Below are 23,156 nucleotides of genomic sequence, written 5' to 3'. Positions count from 1 at the left end.
TGAAGGGGGGTCATGAACCTCTGGTGAGTGGGCATTGCAGACTTTGTCTGAAAACAAGTAGTGAAGAGATGAGGATTTACTGCCAACAGTGAAGAACTGGCTATTTCTTCAATCACTCTATTGGTGTTGGGCTTTGTGCACTAAGGAACTTTTTTTGCTTTTTTTTTAAAAATGTTTTGTTTTATATAATAAGTTTTAAGGCACATTTTTCATTTTATGACTATAACATGAGGACTTTGTTGGGTGTGTGTGTGTGTGCAAGTGCAGTACTTTCTATATATATATATATATATATATATATATATATACCGTATTTATCGGCGTATAACACGCGCCGGCGTATAACACACACCCCAAGTTTAGAAGGGAATTTTAAGGAAAAAAACTTTTAGGAGTAAAGTTTAAGTTTAAATAAGAAAAACTTACATTAAAATGCCCATCAATGCAGCGTTATCGGTGTCCATCTGCAGCCATGTCAGTGTCAGTGCAGCCTTGCTCCAGTGTCTATTGCAGCCTTGTCAGTGCAGCTTTGCCCCAGTGCAGAATTGTCAGTGCAGCCTTGTCAGTGCAGCTTTGCCCCAGTGCAGAATTGTCAGTGCAGCCTTGTTAGTGCAGCTTTGCCCCAGTGCAGAATTGTCAGTGCAGCCTTGTCAGTGCAGCTTTGCCCCAGTGCAGCCATGTCAGTGCAGCCTTGTCAGTGCAGCCATGTCAATGCAGCTTTGCCCCAGTGCAGCCTTGCCCCAGTGCAGCCTTGCCCCAGTGCAGCTTTGCCCCAGTGCAGCCTTGTGTGATCGCCGCGATCCCTGCCGACATACACAGCCGTGTGTATGTCGAGCCGAGATACACATACCCGAGTGTCCTCGGCTTTTCTCGGCGCCGCTTACAGTCCCGCCCAGTCCCGCCCTATGATGGACATCACACAGGTCCAATGGCGGGACTGGGCGGGACTGTAAGCGGCGCCGAGACAAGCCGAGGACTCTCGGGTATGTGTATCTCAGCTCCGCCGAGTCTCGGCTCCATATTTGAATTTACACACGGCTGTGTATGTCGGCGGCGATCACGGCAATCACCGCGATCGCTCCGATCACACAAAATTGGCGGGGATCGGCCTATAACACGCACCCACGATCTTCCCCTGATTTTCAGGGGAAAAAAGTGCGTGTTATATGCCGATAAATACGGTATATATATATATTATCAGTGTATCTTACAAGAAAATTGACTATGGCAGGTACTCACCCTCTGTGTGACTGGGGGACCTAAGCCTTTTGTCTAAGATGCTCTGATAATGTCATCAAGTACAATGCAGGGCCAAGCGATCACTAAGCAGTAGACTTGTGCACAACAGAAAATTTTGTTTAGTTTCGGTTCGTTGTCATTCGTAAAATACATAATTTTGTTCTGTTATATTCGTTATGTTACGTTAATACGCTTTTGGATAATTCATTATTTCTGTAGAGTGTCGATATTCATTATACTGAATCTCGAATCATGTTGAATTCATTCGTTATATGCACTATAATTTTGTTCGTATTCATTGAAATTCAATATTTATGTATGGATATATATATATATATATATATATATATATATATATATATATATATATATATATATATATATATTCGTGATAATGATTCGTAGTTTGGAAAGTCGTTTGTTTACTGAATCTTTTAACACACACAATGACAATATCTCTTCTCCTCTGCTCAAATACAATACAACACCCTTCTCACTCAGTTCTTAGGAATGCACTTTGCCAGTAATCCAACCTCCAGCACAAAATTAATCAGCTGTTCGGACTGTAAGATTTACTTTCAGTCGACCTTTTGTTTCATCAGATCTTTAATGAATTACCAAATCATGTCAAATTCATTCGTTATATCTGCTATAATTTCTTTCCCATTAGTTGAAATTCATTATTTTTTTATTCAGATGCGTCCGAATGTCCGAAAGATGCAAAATTCGGCCGAATTTCGATTTGTTATGAAACGAATTGCACAAGCCTACTAGGCAGCTCCTACTGTTCCTAGACCCTGCCCCCTGTCACCAAGGACACCATTAATGTAATGTAACATTCAGAACAAAGAGTTGTAAGGATATGCATCTGCTGACGCCTAGGCACTGTTACGTGTGCAGAAGTGCACATTTATTTACCAATGGTGTGTTGCATTGAACTGTACTAATGCGACAGTCACACTTTTGTAAATATAGGTCTACTTTAAGAATTTAAAAGTCAAATTCATCACTTACACAATATACCTCAAGGTGTTTGCTATAACCAATATTAACAAGAACTTTCCTGTTTGTGTGAATATTTTAACTTCAGGAACTTAAAGAAGATCTATCATTTTAATTAGTATTTTACAGTTCTGTCCCCTGTGAGACAAAGTACATGTAGTACTTTGCCCTAAGTGCTTTCTAACCCTAGTTATCAGTACCAACCTACCTCCACTCTCCTCCTGCTGCAGCCAACCTGACAACAGCTATGAAGAAGAAAATTGCCAGCCGGCTTGGCAAACTGACACGTGTCGAGTACGGTGTTCCAACTTCCTGCGGACCGCAGCCTCCCCCTCCTTCGTCACCAGCATGCCAAACATCCCAGTTAATGCCGGTTAGCGGATCCTTTGCCCGGCCAATGGCAGCAGGGATATTGGCGCCTCCCTCACTGCCAGGTTCCTTTCATCTGTGGATGCCATCAGCTCCTTGTTGCTATGGGGACCCCCCAGCAAGCTTTTTTTAATTTATTCCACATCCTGTCCATCATCATAGGTTTTTAAACTCTCCGGTTGCAGAGAAACGAATCGTCATGGCAACCGAGTAGCTTGCGGTTCACACTGGTCCTCAAGTCCACCCGGCCACCATAGCTCCAACCAGCGTTGTATACCATCTGCACGAGGCTACCCGGCTACAGTTTCCGCCTTCTGGCTTCCAGACCTGGACCAGGGCATTTCCACCAAGACCCAGGAGTAACCACACGCCTGTTTGCAGAGCATCAGGGGAGAGCAGCTTCACATCTGTTCGTGGTTCGTGGACTGCAGCTACACCTCATCCCCTGTCAGAATGCCAGCCGGCTTGGCAAACTGACTTGTGGAGTATGGTGTTCCATCTTCCCACAGCCTGCAGCCTCCCCCTCAGTCATGCCAAACATCCCACTTAAAGCCAGTTAGTGGATCCTTTCCCCGGCCAAGTTCAGCAGGGATATTGGCGCCTCCCTCACTGCCAGGTTCCTTTCATCTGTGGATGCCGTCAGCTCCTCGTTGCTATGGGGAAATACCATAAGCTTTTTTTAATTTATTCCACATCCCTTCCTTCATCCACCTTATTGCATTGACACTTGGATTTTGGTTCGTCCATGTACACCATTGAATAAACTAGTTATGTTTTTTTCTTGCTGCTACTGAAAGACTCTTTTGGCTTTTTAACCCATTGAGCACTGACATCTCTTGTTTTGTTCTGTTGAAGGCACATTACCGAGTGTTCTAGTGGGGAGGCTGTCCCTCTGTCAGAATACAATAGCACAGCAGGAGAGATTGCTGTACTAACATCAGATTGTTAGCTGTCAGTTTTTTTTCCTTCAACCTGCTGGGTTGAAGGAAAAAAAAAACTAATGGTGTTTACTAGGCTTAAGGCTGGGCAAGGGCATTTGGGTGAGGCATAGATGTTTAAGACAGACCCAGAATTTCAAATTAAAAATAAATCAGGCAGGCAGAAAAAGTAAGGTTTTGTGGTTAAAACCCAGTAATAACAGACATGCTTTGGTACATGCTACTAGGCTAGTTCATCATTTCACTGTGTTGCTTTACAATGTCATATTTATCCCAAAAAGGGATTTACAGTGTAAAACAATAGACTGGCTGTATCTAGACTTGACATGTCTAGATACCTTCGGCACTTCTTATTCTAAATGTATAGGTGGATTCTTTTTTATTATCTTTCCACAGCCACATAAAACACTCTGCTTTATCTGTCTGCAGGCCACTGTTTCTTTGCATTTTACCCAACAAATCTTTTACCAAGTGTAAGAAGATGGATTGTGTTTTTTCTCAAGCGTTGAATTTGTAGAATAAATTCTATGGTTTCTCTTTCAGTCAGTTGAGTTTGGAAGATGAAAGAGTGTAGGGGATTGCTATGTCTTTTTCTTATCTTTTAGGTGACATCTTGTCTTTTTTTAACTTAAACATCAATGCTCTCTAACTCTTTTCACTGCAACACTTTGCTTCAAACCTGAATTTTTTAAGCTTTGGGAGGATATGACAGGTGGAATAATGTCAACCTGTTCCAGAGGCTTGTTAATATTTTAACATGTTTACTTATGTAGTGCAGTTTTTTCCTCATATCACAGTTTAGTTAACGAGCCAAATATTTGATGCTTGATCTTGTATATTATCTCTGATCAAGGTACCTTTTCCTTCCGCTTCTGTTTAGAAGTGTACTGAGTTATTATATTTTTTTCCAGAGTTTTTTTCCCCTGCTTTTTATAACTGAGGTGTTTGTTGCTTTCTTTCTTGCCTATATGGGCTGAATTTGCTCTTTTGCTAAAAATATAATCAGGAATATGCACGTTTAAGCACATGTACTTCTGTTGTGACAAATGTTAATGCAATGTGATTTTCATTTTTGTATCTATGTCAACATTTTCCAAGGAAAGGGTATTTCCTGCCTCAATATGTCTCAATGTGTTAAATGTATGCAGTATAAAAAGCTAATCTTTTTAATAGTAATGCTGTTCATCTGTATAAAAAATATATTTTTAGCTAAGTTTCAGCATGCAGGATTTTTTTTTTTAAATGTACTGGTAGAGACTGTATGGGGAGTATAAAACTCTTCTGATGCAGTTTGAAAGTAATTTTCTATATTTATTAGGTCATGACAAGGGATGAGCTGGGAATTCTGTATGAACCTAAAGCCCTGTACACACGATCGGATTTTCTGATGGGAAATGTTGGATGTCAGGCTGTTGGCGGAAAATCCAACTGTGTGTATGCTCCATCAGACAACTGTTGTCAGACTTTCCGCCAACAAATGTTGGATAGCAGGTTTTCAAATTTTCCGCCAACAAATGCGCGTTGACGGATTTTCCGATCATGTGTACACAAGTCCGTCGGACAAAAATCCAAAGCACAAACACGCATGCTCAGAAGCAAGGAAGAGCCAGGAGCGGTCAGTCTTGTAAACTAGTGTTCGTAATGAAAAATTAACATTCGGCAAATTATGAAAATTCCAAATGCAGTTCTCTTCTTCTTTAATGGGATATTAATAAAGCTGCTTTGCTGGTGATACTGATGGAGTTATTGCAAACAAATTTTCAAAGGCTTTTTTTTCCTAGTGATATCAAGAATAATATTATTATGCTTTTTTTTGGGGGGGGGGCAAGTTACCACAACACCATTATCCCGTAGTTTTTAAGATCAAAAATACAACTATGTTGGTGTCCCTTGTCAATTTTATATTGTATTTTTTAAAATGTAACTGCCTACTCCCAAACTGTCATTTGAAGTAGAACACATAGCCAAGTATTATTCTCCACAATTTTTTTATTGTGCATTAAAAAAAAGAAAACAAATAAATTAGACATGTTATCTACCAATAGAACTTAACCAAAAAGTACATTCTATGCATCCAAAAATATAGAAAATATACCAAATCAAATCATTATTCAACCAAAAAAAAATGTCAAAGCAATAACTCTAAGGCCAATAATAAATAACACGTTATTTCCTCCGATTCCACAACATGTCTGGTTGATGAACGGCCGTTCAGAAATTAACTGAAAAGTGGGAAATGAAAAGCGTGAATCAACACTCACCAGACTTCTACTAACGCAAAATTAGCAGAAGCAGCCTAAAGGGTGGCGCTAAAGGGATAAAAAACCACATAGTACGTCTAGTATGTCACTACGTTCGTAATTGTTGGCCAACATTTGTGTGACCATGTGTTTGCAAGACAAGTTTGAGACAACGTCCTTCAGACAAAATTCCATGGTTTTGTTGTCAGAAAGTCCGATCGCGTGTACGAGGCATATGGTTGAACAGGACTTCAGTTGTTCGGATGTCCCGATATGGGCTGGTTCCCACTGGTGCGATGTATGACATTGCATGTGATTCGCACCACACTGCAGTGCAAATCACATGTGATCTCTGTGATAGTATGGCTGAATTTGCATTGCATTCAAACCAAACTTGCATAGGATCCATTTTTTGGTCTGCAGCAGAATCAGATCGCATGGGTGTTCACACCCATGCGATCCGATTCATGTCCTCACTGCGATATGCAAACTGATTTCGGTTGTCATTAACTTTTAATTGACACTCCCAGCAGTTCACATAGGGCAGTGTGAACTGCCGCTGGGAGACCTACGATTTGGGAACCTGCAGTGGATTTGCAGCGTTCCCGCATCGCTGCAGTGTGAACCGAGCCTAAATAAGAACTTAGGGACATTGGGAGGGAAATGCTTAAATGAACATGCCATAATGCATTACCCAAACTGTCATTGGCCAAATAATAGCCTTGTTGGAGGTTGTATGTTTACCTTTGTATGTGCTAGCTACTATATAAGTTATTCAGGGCTTACTTTCTTTTATTTATTTGTCATTGGCCATTGACTTCTGGTCAGTTGCAAGCCTTTGACCAATTATGTTTTTAACATTGCTAAGCCTACGCACTATAATAGGCTTTTGTCTGAGTAGCCCTTTTTTCAGTGTGTGGGATTTTAATGTGAGGGACAGCTGACAGTATTGCAGGGGAAGAGAGTTGGCAGAGTAGTGTGCTACCACAGTGCTCTAAACAGCACTAAATTCAGTGCTGCATATTGCAAGTGATACCTTGCAGAGAATTGCAGCTTGCGTAGCTAGGATGGGTGGAGTATAAGGCTACCTGCCTCCAATGTGCTGTCAAGTAGTTTTTTTTTTTATTATTACTTTTTTTTATGTTTGTGTAAAGTGGCGCATTTTTCCCATGTTTAGAACAGTACCACAGCAAAATGACATTTCTAAAGTAAAAATTGTCATTTAAAACTGATCGCGGCTGTAATGAATTGTCGGGTCTCAGCAATATAGAAAATAACTCATTGAAAAAAAAGAGCATGGGATCCCCCCAGTCCATTACCAGGCCCTTTGGGTCTGGTATGAATAATAAGGGGAACCCCGAACCAAAATTAAAAAAAAAAAAATGGTATATGGGTCCCCCCCAAAATCCATACCAGACCCTTCAACAAGGCGGATCAGTGGCAGATTTTTTTTTTCTTTTTCAGTCCATCGGTGGAGCGATATAAGAAGATGAATGGACATCGTGGGACATTTTATTTTTTTATTTTTTAATAAAGGACTTGTCCCCAAGCTGTGTCTTGTCGTTTTTAACATTTTGACACTTTTTTTGTGAAATGGTAAGGGTATCCCCTTACCATTTCACACGGGGGGGGGCAGGATCTGGGGGTCCCCTTGTTAAAGGGGGCTTCCAGATTCTGATAAGCCCCCCGCCCGCAGACCCCCACAACCACCTGACAAGGGTTGTGGGGATGAGGCCCTTGTCTCCATCAACATAGGAACAAGGTGCTTTGGGGGGCTACCTCAAAGCACCCTCCCCATGTTGAGGGCATGTGGCCTGGTATGGTTTAGGAGGGGGGGCGCTCTCTCATCCCCCCTCTTTTCCTGCAGCCTGCCAGGTTGCGTGCTTGGATAAGGGTCTGGTATGGACTTTGGGGGGACTCCTACGCCTTTTTTTTATTTTGGCGCAGGTTCCCCTTAAAATCTTTACCAGACCTGGGGGGTCTGGTATGGATTTTGGGGGGGACCCCTACGCCATTTAAAAAAAAAATTTGGCACAGGGTTCCCCTTAATATTCATACCAGACCCAAAGGGCCTGGTAATGGGCTGGGGGGATCCCATGCTCTTTTTTTCAATGAGTTTTATCTATATTGCCGAGACCCGACAATTCATTACAGCCACGATCAGTTTTACATGACAATTTTTACTTTAGAAATGTCATTTTGCTGTGCTACTGTTCTAAACATGGAAAAAATGCGCCACTTTACAGGCATACTATATACACACCCCAGGCACGATATTTAAAGGAATATTTCATTTTTATTGTTTCACTTTAAGCATTAAAAAAATCACTGCTCCCAAAAAAACGGCCATTTTTAAAAAAAATGTTTGCATTGATACATGTCCCCTGGGGCAGGACTCAGGTCCCCAAATACTTTTTATGACAATAACTTTCATATAAGCCTTTAAAATGAGCACTTTTGATTATTCATGTTCGTGTCCCATAGACTTTAATGGTGTTCTTGTGTTCTGCCAAATTTTTTTGCCTGTTTGGTATGTTCTGGTGCGAACCGAACCAGGGGGTGTTCGGCTCATCCCTAGTCAGTATCAGCAAAAGCATTGTGAAATTGTTGATGACACCTCAAAATATTTGCTTTGTTGCAGATGAGCACTGTATATTATTGCAGTGCAGTTTAGTCCACAAAAGCACCACAATTTTCAGTGCATCCAAACACCACATCCTCCACATGCAGCTGTTAATGTGCTATAGCTGTTAATCTGGGGCTTCATACTTACTTTAAATTAACAACATCATGTCTGGAAGGCCCTAAGGGAGAGGCAGAAATACTTTCATGTTCTTGCTCTTCATTCACAGCTCCTCTTGCCATTGCCCTGCCAACTATGACAGAGGAGCTAGCTGAGTTGCAAGAGGATGCACAGTCAGTAACATCTGATGTTGAGGAGGAGAGCAATGGGAGCATAGAAGGAGGTAATACCAGGCAGGGAGGACCAGTTAGCAAAGATGTTCCTGCAACTGCAGGCTACTAATGGGTTGGTTCCGGTGATGAGGAGGAGGTGATTAGGTTTCTGACTGTACATGAATGTTAGCTATAGTAAAGGAGGAAATTGAGGGAATGTCATCCAGAGAAGTGGACAGAACAGCCATCCTATTATAGTGCATGACACAGCTCCACAGGATGTAGGGCACTGTTATCCCCCTGTCCAATTCCCAGAGCTCAGATTTGGGGGCCCTTTTCAACACATGTGCTGTAGGCTGCACTATAGTAATTAGCTGTCTCTGTCTAAAACGTATGAAGTGTGACATTACCATCAGTCCCTTGGGTAACATGTGTAGAAAGAAAGTCACCAGACAGCTCATTGGAAACAGCATCTGAATGCTAGCTGTCAGTAGGAAGAGGGTCACACTACTACTACTCCTACTTCCAGCATTTCACTTTTCACCTCTACCCCCATGATACAATATTTTCTAATGGCAGCCCCCAGCAATAGGGACAAAAGTCTTTTAAGAGGTATCGGAGATTTACCTTATTGCTTTATCATTGGGGAAGAGAGTCAGTATGGGCAAGTGTAAGCTACAACCTTTCTCTGATTCTGCCAACCCCACTCTGCCATCTCTAGCTGTAATATTCAGCGGGCAAGTTTTTCTGGTCTAGCTGCTGGAACAGAAGAAGTACACCCTAAGCCTCCCCCATGCTTAACAGCTCAATGCCAAATTGCCAAAATTGTTTTTGTGAATTTGCAGTGGCAAGTTACCATCTGTCATTCCTTCACTCATATGACCATCCCTGTAATTAACCATTATGTGAAATGTAATGTTTCCACTTTGCTAGGCCATGTGGTAAGCTGGATAAAACAGTAGAATATTTGGTGATGATGGATCCAGTTACACCTACATATGTCATCTATGCATTTACGAGGAAGGACCATTGTAGAGGGGATAAGTTACCATTTAGAACCTGTTAGTGACTGGGTGGACTCCTTCTGTGTAGGCTCCCAGTTTATATCTAGGACACCTGAGATGTACTATCTCAGATGAGGTACAGATGACATAGGTGGACAATAATATTTGGGTGACATTAAATGTCACAGCACTCCACTTCTCCATTCCACATGACTTAGCCCGAAGAGCAGTGCAACACCACCTTAAAAAATATAGTGGATTCTCTTTGGAACTTCAGAGTTGCCTATTGGAATGCATATAATCCTTAATGACACACAATTTGCCTATAGGAATGCATAGAATTCTTGATAACACACATTTTTTTTTCTTTTTGATGATTTTTATTTTTTGCAGTTATGCAGCACCTAAATGAGAGCTAAATTCTCACCATCCCTTGCTAATTTGTACATGGGATGATGGGAGGAATTTTTAAAATTCTCTCATGACAATCCCTTTTTTGAGAACCTTTTTTTTTGGTATGGTCTCTTTATTGACAACCTGCTGCATATTTGGGATAAGAGGGGGTCTGTTTGTGATTTAACTGCATTCTTGTGCTATGTCAACAGTAATTCTTTAAGTTTAAAATGTACAAGGTCTTCAGACTCCCAGATCATCCATTTCTTTGATATTACTCTGCAAAGTAATCCTAAGGTTTCTGGTGTTTTAACTAGTACATTTAGAAAGCCCAGCACAGGTAATGCTACACTCCTGGCCAGCAGTTGTCATCCTGCACACACAATATTCCCTATTCCAGTAGGAGAATTCACCAGAGCAAGGAGAAACTGTTTTACAGAGGAATCTTTCTCCAGGGAATGTAGCTTCATTAGGAAAAGGCTTTCTCCTAGGGGCTATCAACAGTGGTGTATAGAGGATATAAAATTGCCACCAATAAACAACGGGATGTCCTTTAATCCAGTGCTCACACAGTTAGATCTTAGATACAAAAATGAGTCATGACCAATGAAGGGTGTTAACTTTGTAACAACTTATTTTGTTGAATATAAGCAAATAGTCAATCTGTTAAAGAAAAATATACCTGTTCTGAATACAGTTATGCCCCGTACACACGGTCGGACTTTGTTTGGACATTCCGACAACAAAATCCATGGATTTTTTTCCGAAGGATGTTGGCTCAAACTTGTCTTGCATACACACGGTCACACAAAGTTGTCGGAAAATCTGATCGTTTTAAACGCGGTGAGGTAAAACATGTACGTCGGGACTATAAACGGGGCAGTGGCCAATAGCTTTCATCTCTTTATTTATTCTGAGCATGCGTGGCACTTTGTCCGTCGGATTTGTGTACACACGATCGGAATTTTATCTCCTGCTCTCCAACTTTGTGTGTCGGAAAATCCGATGGAAAATGTCCGATGGAGCCCACACACGGTCGGAATTTCCGACAACACGCTCCGATCGGACATTTTCCATCGTAAAATCCGACCGTGTGTACGGGGCAATAGACTGCTACATAACATTTTATCAGAGAGAGTTTGTTTTTAAAGTCACTATGCCCCCACTCTATGTTCCCTCCTGTCCCCCAGTCATATTCATTTCAACAAAAGAAACAAAACGTGGCTGTCATATCCTGGGTTCTTTCTCTGTGTTGTTAGTGCATGCAAATATCGCAGAATACATAAGGTGAATAAAAATGTTACTTTATTTTACCAGAGGTCCACGAAGTTTCACAATATATCAATTATGGTTCAAATCATGTACTGTATTTAATACAATGTGACGCTTGCAAAGTACAGTATGTAGGCTGCGCAATAAGACCCTTGCACTCATGTGTTTTTGAACATTACTGTACTAGTATGAACAACAATGCCACAAATGTCTCTAACATGCCCAAACACATTAGGGACATACAAAAAGGGAATATGTCCTCCTTCTCTTTCTGCAGCATAGAGACAGTGTTACCTGCGGATAGGGGAGGAGATAGCTATCATAGACTTTTGGAGCACGAGGTGTATTTGATACATAAAATGCAAACTGACATCCCCCAGGGTATGAATCATAGATGGAATGTGGATTTATTCCTTTAATTACTATTTTCTTTTTTATATACATAGTTTTTGTATGTGTTGCTTTTTTTGTAGCCAATGCATTTATACATAGCTCCACTAGAGGGAGTTGCGGGTTAGTAAGTTATTCTCATTCAATTCAATTTATTGGGTTTTTTGTGATCTAAAAAACTGATTTAAAAAAAATAAAAAACATTTTGAATATTTTTTATTGCATGCTCTAAGGCTTCATGCACTGGTCCATTCCCTTTATTATTTTTGTCTATTTGATTTTATTCCATTTTGGGTTTTGTATTTTATCTCACTGTTTGATTCACTATTAAAATTATTATTATTATTATTAATATTATTATTATTATTATTATTATTATTATACAGGAATTATATAGCGCCAACAGTTTGTGTAGCGCTTTACAACATGAGGGCAGACAGTACATTACAAATCAATACAGGAGGGATCAGAGGGACCTGCTCGTTAGAGCTTACAATCTATAAAGGAAGGGTCAAGTGGAAACAAAAGGTAATAACTGTGGGGGATGAGCTGATGGAAAAAATGAAAAAATACAGTTGTTAAGTGTGGGTAGGGTAGGCTTCTCTGAACAAAAGGGTTTTCAGGGATCGTCTAAAAGCTAATAGAGTAGGAGATAAGCGGAAAAATGTTTGCAATGTCATTTTACTTCAGCCATGACTAAGGCCTGACGACCAAAAGTGTTGGCTGTTTTATAGCTGTTGTACATGTTTTTGCAATAAAAGATAACCATTGTGGGATGCCCTTCCAAGTTCCGACCTCTCCTATTTTGATTTGTGCTACCTGAGGCTTCGACAGCCTGTGAGTCTGAGCACCGGGCAGAGCTGGGATGTGGGAAGGTGGAAATACTTACATACCTGTATTCATTTGGTAAGCAGGAGTGCTCATCTGACCACAGACTAGGGATGAGCTTCGAGTTTGAGTCGAACTCATGTTCGACTCGAACATTGGCTGTTCGCAAGTTCGCCGAACAGCGAACAATTTGGGGTGTTCGCGGCAAATTCGAATGCCGCGGAACACCTTTTAAAAGTCTATGGGAGAAATCAAAAGTGCTAATTTTAAAGGCTTATATGCATGTTATTGACATAAAAAGTGTTTGGGGACCTGGGTCCTGCCCCAGGGGACATGGATCAATGCAAAAAAAAGTTTTAAAAACGGCTGTTTTTTCAGGAGCAGTAACTTTAATGACTTTAATAATGCTTAAAGTCAAACAATAAAAGTTTAATATCCCTTTACATTTCGTAGCTGGGGGGTGTTTATAGTATGCCTGTAAAGGGGCGCATGTTTCCCGTGTTTAGAACAGTCTGACAGCAAAATTACATTTCAAAGGAAAAAAGTCATTTAAAACTACTCGTGGCTATTGCATTGCCGGTCCGACATTACACATAGAAGTTCACTGATAAAAACGGCATGGGAATTCCCCACAAGGGAACCCCGAATCAAAATTTAAAAAAAAAATGACGTGGGGGTCCCCCTAAATGCCATACCAGACCCTTCAGGTCTGGTATGGATTTTAAGGGGAACCCCACGCCAAAATTTTAAAAAAATGGCGTGGGGTCCCCCCAAAAATCCATACCAGACCCTTATCCAAGCACGCAACCTGGCAGGCCACAGGAAAAGAGGGGGGGATGATAGAGCACCCCCTCCTCCTGAACTGTACCAGGCCACATGCCCTCAACATTGGGAGGGTGCTTTGGGGTAGCCCCCCAAAACACCTTGTCCCCATGTTGATGAGGACAAGGGCCTCATCCCCACAACCCTGGCCGGTGGTTGTGGGGGTCTGCGGGCAGGGGGTTTATCGGAATCTGGAAGCCCCCTTTAACAAGGGGACCCCCAGATCCCGACCCCCCCTGTGTAAAATGGTAAGGGGGTACTTGTACCCCTACCATTTCACTAGAAAACTGTCAAAGATGTTAAAAATGACAAGAGACAGTTTTTGACAATTCCTTTATTTAAATGCTTCTTCTTTCTTCTATCTTCCTCCATCTTCTTCTTCTTCTGGTTCTTCTGCCTCTTCTGGTTCTTCCTCCAGCGTTCTTGTCCAGCATCTCCTCCGCGGCGTCTTCTATCTTCTTCTCCTCGGGCCGCTCTGCACCCATGGCATGGGGGGAGGCTCCCGCTCTTCTCTTCATCTTCTTCTCTTCTTCATCTTCTTCTTCATCTTCTTCTTTTCTTCTCTTCTTCATCTTCTTCTCCAGGCCGCTCCACACCTATGCTGACGTGACGTGTCTCCTCTTCTGATGGTTCTTAAATAATGGGGGGTGGGGCCACCCGGTGACCCTGCCCCCCTCTGACACACGGGACATGAGGGGACTTCCCTGTGGCATTCCCCGTGACGTCACAGGGAAGTCCCGTCAAGTCACCGTGCGTCAGAGGGGGGCGGGGTCACCGGGTGAAGAGCCAGAAGAACCAGAAGAAGAAGAAGAAGATGAAGGAAGATAGAAGAAAGAAGAAGCATTTAAATAAAGGAATTGTCAAAAACTGTCTCTTGTAATTTTTAACATTTTTGACAGTTTTTTAGTGAAATGGTAGGGGTACTTTTGTACCCCCTTACCATTTCACACAGGGGGGGCCGGGATCTGGGGGTCCCCTTGTTAAAGGGGGCTTCCAGATTCCGATAAGCCCCCCGCCCGCAGACCCCCACAACCACCGGCCAGGGTTGTGGGGATGAGGCCCTTGTCCTCATCAACATGGGGACAAGGTGTTTTGGGGGCTACCCCAAAGCACCCTCCCAATGTTGAGGGCATGTGGCCTGGTACGGTTCAAGAGGGGGGGCGCTCTCTCATCCCCCCTCTTTTCCTGCGGCCTGCCAGGTTGCGTGCTCGGATAAGGGTCTGGTATGGATTTTTGGGGGGACCCCACGCCATTTTTTTTTTAAATTTTGGCGCAGGGTTCCCCTTAAAATCCATACCAGACCTGAAGGGTCTGGTATGAAATTTAGGGGGACCCCCACGTCATTTTTTTTTTAAATTTTGGCCAGGGTTCCCCTTAATATCCATACCCCAAAGCCTGGTACGGTTCAGGAGGGGGGGCGCCTGCCAGGTTGCGTGCTCAGATAAGGATCTGGTATGGATTTTTGTAGGGACCCCACGCCTTTTTTTTATTAAATTTTGGCGCGGGGTTCCCCTTAAAATCCATACCAGACCTGAAGGGTCTGGTATAGATGTTGAGGGGGACCCCACGCCATTTTTTTTTTTTTAATTTTGGCCGGGGTTCCCCTTAATATCCATACCAGACCTGAAGGGCCTGGTATGGAATTTAGGGGGACCCCCCACGTTATTTTTTTTTTTAATTTTGGTTCGGGGGTTCCCCTGTGGGGAATTCCCATGCCGTTTTTATCAATGAACTTCTATGTGTATTGTCGGACCGACAATGCAATAGCCGCGAGTAGTTTTAAATGACTTTTTTCCTTTGAAATGTCATTTTGCTGTCAGACTGTTCTAAACATGCGCCCCTTTACAGGCATACTATAGACACCCCCCAGCTACGAAATTTAAAGGGCTATTACACTTTTATTGTTTGACTTTAAGCATTATTAAAGTCACTGCTCCTGAAAATACGGCCGTTTTTAAAACTTTTTTTTGCATTGATCCATGTCCCCTGGGGCCGGACCCAGGTCCCCAAACACTTTTTATGACAATAACTTGCATATAAGCCTTTAAAATTAACACTTTTGATTATTCATGTTCCTGTCCCATAGACTTTAACGGTGTTCGCGTGTTCGAATGAACTTTTTTCCTGTTCGCATGTTCTGGTGCGAACTGAACAGGGGGGTGTTCGGCTCATCCCTACCACAGACATATGGTCCAGAAAGTATGGGCAGGTGTGCTATATAGCTTTCACAGTGCACTTGTAACTCTGGAAACTGGGAAGGATGCAGGATGGGGCACACCATTGGAGCTGGTAGTGCTACCCTGCATTTTTTTCTTAAAATGAACCAGTTCTGGATTAGGGATAAGATGACTAACACTAGGAAGCCTCTGATGCAGATGCATTTTTTGAGGATTCCAAAACGCAAAGCATGTATTTTCTTTCCAGCCTAAGACTCCAGTTACATTTCTGCAGGCCTGAAATAAATCTCACCTCCTGCCCCCATGGTCATCTCCTGCCTCCATGAGTACCCCCAGCCACCATAAACCCCTCCTTCTACCACTGCTGGCATGTCACTGTAAATATGTACTGTCACTGCTGTACACTTGCCATCATTACTATCTCATACTGGCCATCTTCATTGCACTGGCACTTTTTTTTTTCGTTCAAAAAATTTTTATTGGGCATAATCTGTGAATACAATAACAGACAATCTCGTTTGTGTAATTGAGACCAAAACTTACAGTGCATCTCATGTGCAGTTTATACAGAAATATTGGTGGAAAGTTTAAACCAACGTGTTGAAATAGGACATTACAGACTACATTAAGTGCTGTGAGTTACGTTCAGAAGTAGAATCAATTAAAGATTTTGATTCATGAGAAGCAGAATTGCAAACAAATAACAAAATTAAACAACAATGTACAACTGCAAGCGAAGGAGACAAAGACCGTAAGAAGGTCTGATCAGCAAGTAATAATACTGTTATAGAGATTATAAATGAGACCATTAGAAATAGATAAGGAAGATAAGATCAAGATTAGAAGAAGAGTAAGAAAAGGGTAAGAAAAGAAAAGAAATAGTAAGAGAGTCGGTCTACCGGACCGCACAGGACCCCAGAGGATTACAGTGTTGTAATAAAATATCAGCGAGTGGGCTAAGGTTCAAGCAAATGTGAATCAAAATCCGGAGGGAGAAAATGTTCTACCCAGGGTGCCCAGGTGTTACTATGTTGGGGGATTTGGTCAAGAATGGTGGCCTCGATTTTACTATGAATCATAGCTTGGGTGATTCTATTTTTCACTTCTATTATATTTAATTTCGGGGTTTTCCATGCTCTGGCTATAACCTGCTTAGCCGCCGTTGTAAGTTGGAAAAGGAGGCGAAGTTGGGCTTTAGTGAGATCCCCTTGCACATGATTCAAAAGTGCCAAGGATGGGTCAGGGTCTATAGTTTTATTTAATAATGTAGAGGCCATATGGAATATTATTGCCCTAAGTTGTTGAACAATGGGGCACGCCCACCAGATGTGAAGGTGCATACCCTTCCCTCCACAGCCTCGGAAACATGCAGATGGGTAGTTCAGTAGGAATTTAGATATCTGTGCAGGGACCATGTACCACCGCATGAGAACCTTTGCACTGGCACTTTTAATTTGGTACACTCAATATCTCTCTTTGTTGTTTCAGCGTTGCAAAGAATTTAAGTTTTTGGGCCAGGTAACATCCTGTGCCCTGCATGAATATTGATTTAGGGTTACGTTTTTTTGCACCACTAATAACCCAAACCCTATTTTCTGCACCTGTTTCACAGTTCCAAATATATATATTTTTTATTTTTATATACACTATATTTGGAGAGGTTATGGTGGTTTTAAACCATTAAGACCCTAAATCCAATTTTTCCAAAGCTCTTTCACTGTTGCAGAGAATTTCAACTTTTGGGCAGGTAAAATGTATGTTGGGGAAAGGAATATGGAATAGATATGGGTGTTAAACGGTCTCCTCCAGACAAGTAAAAAATACAGATTTACATTCAAATATTTATTAGAAAAATGAAAAAAGACCACATATAGACATCAGACAGTAGGGGAGTAACACACATACCCCTACATATAGAAACATAATATATATATACAGCATGTCAAATAGAGATGTTACATTGAAGTAGCCAACATGTTTCGTGGTCTGTGTATCTGCTTCTTCAGGGCTTGCTTACTTCATAACTAGCTTGAAATCTGTACTTGAACAGAGCATAAACACACATATAAAAAACTTTGTACACTCATCCTAAAAAGCGTATACATATATGTATAAAAAAGAGGTAAAGTCCACCCACTGACTGGAGAGACATAGAACTGAAAGAAAAAAGCACACAGAGTGCAAACTCATAATATAGACTTACCCCCCAAAAAATCTGCAAACATAGATATCATATGAGATCCCCCATGAAGGTGTAGAAAGATGAGTGTTGTCTTACTGCGGGAACCGCCTAATGTGAAACAAGTCTTGGTCTCCCAAGGATTCCACACACCAGAATACATCTCCACAGAGCAGATCATGCTCTCTAGATAAGGCCATCCAGACGAGTGGAAGGTCTGCTGGATACTGGGAGGGTCCTTTCTCCATTGGTCAGAACAATCACAGGGCTAAAAAACCCTGCCAAACAACTGGCACCATCTGGTCCATCCATGAGGATAGTCCGCCATCCAACAAACAACCAGGCTCAGAGGGGAGGACTCACAGAGCTTCCTGTCAATGTCCGTCAGCGCCGGACATGACGCCCCTCTTTCAGGAGTCATGCAGCCCCACCCTCTCTGACAGCGCGATCCACCATCTCACGTAGCCAGGAAGGCATGCCACTCATTGTGAAATGCACACATCAGACTGGAAGGGGCAGACCCAAACAGAGTCCGCATATAGATCAGTCCTAAAAGAAAAACAAAAAGGCAAAAAGGATCCAATAAAGAGCCGGCACAAAAAGATGGGTTATATGGCATCCTCACACACATAAACAGACAAGACCAATCCAAAAACAAAAACAAGGGGTACCATAACTCCCGGTCTAGCCTTTCTTCAAAACCACGCCCTCTATCGCCATTGGTTTATGATTGAAAAAAGTGTACTATCCAAAAAAGAAAAAGACACAAAACGACGCAAACAAAACATAACAAAACCAAACGAGAATCCATCTCTAATATAACCCCCCTTTGGAGTTGAAAAACCATGTATATATAAATAAATAAGTAAAGGGCCAATAGAGACCTGATTCCAAAACCCAGGGAGAGAAAAAGCACAAAAAAAACAGGGAAAAAAATTAAATATGAAATTAAATTTCTCCATTAAAACTCCACTTCTCACCTGCGTACATTCTCTCTCATTGTGTTCACCATGGGCAACCAAATTCACAATCGTAGTGTCAAGCTAACATTAATACCCCAATCCGCCTTTAGTTAGATAGAAAGGGTGCATGGCTCACAAACCCATTCAAACCAGGGGATAGTTAGTTCTCCACCGGGATTCAGAGCATAAGATAAGATTATCAAAATCTCCTCCCCAGGGATTAGGTTGTATCCTATCAATGGCTTGAAACCAAATAGTGTTCAACTTGCACAACATGCAACCATTGAAGTCCCTAGCGATGGGGCTCTCAGGGACCCCATCTTTAATATCAGCCATATGTTCCTAATGCGCTGCCAAAACATATGCTTAGTTTTCTTGACGTAAAAAGCGTTACAGCCCCCCCGTAAGTAGGTAGACCTTTAGAGCACTTTCACACTGGGGTGGGCGGCGTTTATTAGCATCACATTACCGTTGTTTTGGCGGCACTTTACGGCCGCTAGCAGGGGAACTTTTAACCCCCGCTAGTGGCCAAAAAAGGGTTAAAAGCGCCCGCAAATGGGCAGGGACACTTTAGGAGCAGTGCATGCACCGCTCATGAAGCGCCTCAAAGATGCTGCTTGCAGGACTTTTTTTAACGTCCTGCCAGTGCACCGCTCCAGTGTGCAAGCCCTCGGGCTTTCACAGTGGAGTGAGAGGAGAGGGGCTTTACAGGTGCTTTGCAGGCACTATTTTGAGCGCTATAGTGACTGTAAAGCGCCCCAGTGTGAAAATAGCCTTAGTTTCATCAGCGATTATTTATCATGACATCGACATTATGACGCACAGATCGGACACTTTTGGCTCTATTTTGGGACTATTCACATTTATACAGCGATCAGTGCAATTAAAAATGCATTGATTACTGTGTAAATGTGACGGGCAGTGAAAGGGTTAACCAGTAGGGGGCACTGCAGGGGTTAAGTGTGTCCTAGGGATGTGTTTTAACTGTAGGGGGATGGGCTACGTGCGCCACGACACTGATTACCGCTCCCGATCACAGGGAGCTGTGATCAGTGTCCTATCACTAGGAAGAATGGGGAAATGCTTGTTTACATCAGCATTTCCTCATTCTTCCTCTCCGTGAGATGATCGTGGGTATCCACAATCACACTCACGGAGGTCACGGCAGTCTTGCGCGCGCGTGCCGCCGTGCAAATTTAAAGGGACGTACCTGTACACCCATTTACCTGTCCGTGCCATTCTGTCGACGTAAATGTTCATGCGGCGGTCAGCAAGTGGTTAATGCTTGCACTTCATAATGGTGCATTATCAATAAATATTGACAATTTTTTATATTTCAACATCATTCTCTTCATCATTTTTTTGGCTTTCGTGTAAGCTATATCATTCTGTTTGCATTGATCCCTTGACCCTAGATGATATTCTGAATTGTTTTGAATATACATCTTTAAAGTAGTGTGGCTCAACAGTGAACTTTTAAATAGAAACTACCTAATCTTATTTTCTAACTCTCCCTCTTCAATCCCCTTCTCTAGAAAACAATTCGGTTTTATGCAGCTGATCTGTATAATTCATAAATGATATTTTAAAATAAAGTACAATTTAATATTTTAGAATGAAATATGACTCTTCTCTAATGTAATGTAATCATATTCAAATGATGAAATTCTGTTCATGGAAACTTTACAGTTTTCATCACAGTATATTACTGCATAATTGTATTATTGGCTGTATTAGGAATATTTTTTCCTTTAACGGAATTCTCTCTCATTTTTTCCTTTTCCTTTTTTCCTTTTTCCTTATTTACTCTGATGGTTATTTTGTTGATCTGGAAATCTTTTCTTTTTATAATAAAAATTAAATAAATAAATGAATAAAAATGAATAAAAAAGAAGGGATTCAGTTAAAAGACAATTTTTGTCACTTGCAAATGTAATCTGCTTATTCTCTCCATCAAAAATTGTGGCATAATCCAATGTCTGGAATAATCCATCCAACAATGTTGATGTTTTCAATTATACATAAAGCAAATCAAACCTACTTTTTTTGTTCTAGATGCAATGGTCAGCCTTAATCACTCATAAATCAAAGCCTGCTTCTCTAGGTTTGATGCCTGTATTGCATTTTTCTAACATTTTCACACTTTCAGTCTTTAAAAAAAGGCACAATTTTTTATTATTTCTAATGTGCATGTTCTCTGCCTCAGAAACTGTGGTCTATCCAATACAGGCTTCAAAGATGGGGTGCCAATTGATTCATGGTTTTTATTTTTTATTTAACACAAAAAGACACAATTTGTTTCAGATGAAAGTTGTTCAGAATTTGCAGTCAAAGACATCAAGACACTCCATTTTTACTTCCAGATGCAACATGCCTACTTAGCCACTTTGAAATTGCAGCCCACATATACAGGCTGTATCTGTGGAGCAAGTCTGTTACGGTGTTGTATCTGGAGGATAAATGATTGCTGACAACTATCCAGCAGCTAAGCGGCCTGAGCACGGAGAAGGGAACTGCTAATGGCCCAGCTCTGACCAAAAAAACTTTTTTTTTATTTCCAGATGCAATATGTCTGCTCAGACTCTCTGAAATATCAGATTCTCCATCCAGGCATAATATCTGTAGTGGTAAAGTGTAACATTGTGACCTTGTCCGGTATATATTTGTGACTTTTTTTCATATGCAGATTCCTAAAAAATGCATTATTTTTGTTTTTCTGTAGCTTGCTCTCTACCTCAGAAACTGCAGTCTATCCAAGAAAGACTTAAAAGGTGGAGCTGATATTCTTCACATTTTTTTTGGTCTTCAATCCTAGGAAAAATACAATCATTTTTTTCTACTCCAAGTTCTCGCTTAGGTGGTTTAGGAAAAATATTAACAGAGTGCCATCATTCCTTCTATACTGCACCTTTTTTTCAAATAAAAAAAATTGGAACTATTCCAGCACCAAGAATGAAGGTCTACAATATCAATTCCTTTAGAAATTATAGATGTAAGATGTATAGATGTATAGATTTAAAATGTATATAGGCCATATTTTGCATCATGTACATAATAGTGAAAAAACTCCTTCAATCCAAAGTCCCTCGCAATATCGTACTTAACCATATATGCTTAATACAGTGTATGCTATGTTGCTTTTTTCTATGTGTTTCATGAAGTTCATTCACTTTCTCAGGAGAATATGGATGATGGTGGTCTACAATTTATAACATATTAAACAAATTTTTTTCAGAATAACATATGTCTCATCTCTTCCTCTCACACAGTGACCAAATACAAATTACTTAACTCCCCCTCTTACAATGCTCCCCCAGGCCCCAATCAAAGCTCTTACATATTCTGCAACTATTGTACCATTGTTTGGCTGTTATCTCTGAAACATGGCAGCTTTCATTTTTTTTAATTTACCCTAAAGCCACGTACACACGATCAGATTTTCCACAGACAAAACCTCTGACTTTTGTCTGAAGGGCGTTGGCCCCAAACTTGTCTTGCATACAAATGGCACACAATTGTCGGCCAACAAACACGAACGTAGTGATACACTATGTGGTTTTTTTTAGCTCTTTAGTGCCACCCTTTGTGCTCCTTCTGCTAATTTCATGTTAGTAGAAGTTTTTAGTTAGTGTTGATTCACGGTTTTCATTTCACGCTTTTCATTTCGCACTTTTCATTTCGCACTTTTCAATTAGTTTCTGAACGGCCGTTTGTCAACCAGCCATGTTGCAGAATTGGAGGAGATAACATGTTATTTACTATTGGCCTTGGAGTTATTTCTTTGACCCAAGTCCAGTCCAGGAACAGGAGGTCGGATTTCTTGGACCAAAAATTGGTTGCTTTATTAATCGTGACCAATTATGTCATATGCCTTTGCTGCGGGAGCTCCAGGAGAATAATCCAGATGATTTTCGGAATTATCTCTGGATGACGGACACCTGCTTTCACCAACTCTTGGTATTGTTGACCCCCTATATTATGAAGCAGGACACAGACATGAGGCTTTTATTTTATTTTTTGGTTGAATAATTATTTGATTTGGTGTATTTTCTATATTTTTGGATGCATAGAATGCACTTTTTGGTTAAGTTCTATTGGCAGATAGCATGTCTAATTGAATTTGTTTTCTTTTTTTCATGCACAATAAAAAAATTGTGGAGAATAATACTTGGCTATGTGTTTTACTTCAAATGACAGTGGGAGTAGGCAGTTACATTTTAAAAAATGAAATGTAAAATTAACAAGGGGCACCAACATAGTTGTATCTTTGATCTTAAAAACTACGGGATAATGGTGTTGTGGTAACTTGCACCAAAAAAAAAAAAAAACAAGCATAATAATATTATTATTGAGATCACTAGAAAAAAAAAGCCTTTGAAAATGTGTTTGCCATAACTCCATCAGTATCACGAGCAAAGCAGCTTTATTAATATCCCATTAAAGAAG

The 23,156-nt window shown here is 41.1% G+C and overlaps 1 protein-coding gene across 1 annotated transcript in view; it reads left to right on the top strand.

Annotated features, from left to right (window-relative positions):
• The window catches only part of LOC141133958 (dynein axonemal heavy chain 3-like), a 3,453,856-nt gene that overhangs the window by 2,623,271 nt on the left and 807,429 nt on the right, over window positions 1–23,156 (top strand). The gene's annotated exons all lie outside the window — the stretch shown is intronic.

This window comes from Aquarana catesbeiana, linkage group LG03 (genome assembly GCF_042186555.1).
Source record: "Aquarana catesbeiana isolate 2022-GZ linkage group LG03, ASM4218655v1, whole genome shotgun sequence".
Classification (NCBI taxonomy): Eukaryota; Metazoa; Chordata; class Amphibia; order Anura; family Ranidae; genus Aquarana; species Aquarana catesbeiana.
The sequence above is the reverse complement of the archived record's forward strand: the minus strand, read 5'-3'. Positions and strand labels throughout refer to the sequence as shown.